This window comes from Orycteropus afer, unplaced genomic scaffold (assembly GCF_000298275.1).
Source record: "Orycteropus afer afer isolate SDZICR_OR568_19922 unplaced genomic scaffold, OryAfe1.0 scaffold00155, whole genome shotgun sequence".
NCBI lineage: Eukaryota > Metazoa > Chordata > Mammalia > Tubulidentata > Orycteropodidae > Orycteropus > Orycteropus afer.
The window spans coordinates 600094-601606 of NW_006921742.1; positions in this window are offsets into that span (position 1 = coordinate 600094).

The window sequence follows — 1513 nt, forward strand, 5'->3', positions numbered from 1 at the left end:
TGTTGAATGAACCTCAAGTAGATGATCTAACATATTCTTAACATTTAAATCCAGAGAAAAGATAACATCTATATATCATGCAAAGGAAAAAAAAAACATATACTTTGCACAGGGGAATAAAAATAATGACAGAAAATTTCTCATCAAAAGCAATGCAAGTTAGCTAGCAGACAATAGAAGAACATATTTAAAGTAGTTAAAGAATTTGTGAACCCAAAATTCCATACACAGTGAAAAAATATTTCAAAATATTAAAGCAATCCAAAAATATTTGAGATACATAGTTGAAAAAAATCATCACTAGCAAACCAGGAATCCAAAAAAAAAAAAAAGCCCTTCAAATGGAAGAAAACTGATTTCAGATGAGGGTCATTTAGCAGACAGAACAGCAGCCAACATGCAAATGTGCAGTAAATATAAAATGTCTTCTATATTTTAAATTATTAAGAGAATAAATTGATTATTTAAGGCAAACTTAAGAAGATTTATATATAACATATATGTCATATATATGAAACATCCATAGAATAGAGATAGGATGAGCGAACTGGAAGGGTACTGTTGTAAAGTTTATATACTATATATTAAGAGGGATATAAACTTGTTGTTGTTGTTGTTGTTATGTGCTGTCGAGTCGGACCCGACTCATAGAGACCCCTCCTTGGGTTAATAGTAACCTGTTAAGTGGAATATAAAACCTAACTTAATCATGCCACGCTTGTTGCCATAAAGTGGATTGTAACTCGTAGTGACACTATAGGACAGAGTGGGGTTGTCCCATAGGGTTTCCAACCCTAAAATCTTTATGAAGATTAGCACAGAGTGGCTGGTGCATTTGAGCCATCAATGTTTTTGTTAGAAGCTGAGTGCTTAAACGCTGCCCCAGAAGGACCCAATCACTAACATAAGTAAACAAAGATTCATAAATAATAAGAAAGTAAAGGAAGTAAATTTTCTTTAAATAGCATTTAATCCAACATAAGAAAGAAAAACCAAGAAAGTTAAACAATGCTGAGATGAGAAAAATAGAAAATAAATATCACTATAGTAGCTATCATTCAACCTTATCAATAACCATAGGGAGAATATATTTTTATAAACCCAAAATAAGAGAAAATTGTTCTTAGATTGGATAGGAAAGCAGGACCCTGACATGTGCTGCCTGTAAATTAATCTCTTCAATATGAAGAAATAAGTATGTCAAAAGGAACAGAAGGCAAAGATAGATAGATATAGATATATGTTTACATTATATATATTTATAATATATATTTATATCATATATATTTATATATGTATAATAATATTATGTTGTTGTTGTTGTTGTTGTTCGCCGTTGAGTTGGCCCCGACTCATAGCGACCCCTCCTTGGGTTTCCGAGGCAGTATCACTACGGAAGTAGGATTGCCCAACCTTTCCTTCCGAGGAGTGGCTGGTGGGTTTGAACCACCAGCCTTCTGGTTAGCAGTCAAGTGCTTTAGCCACTATGCTACCAGAGCTCCTAATAATATTA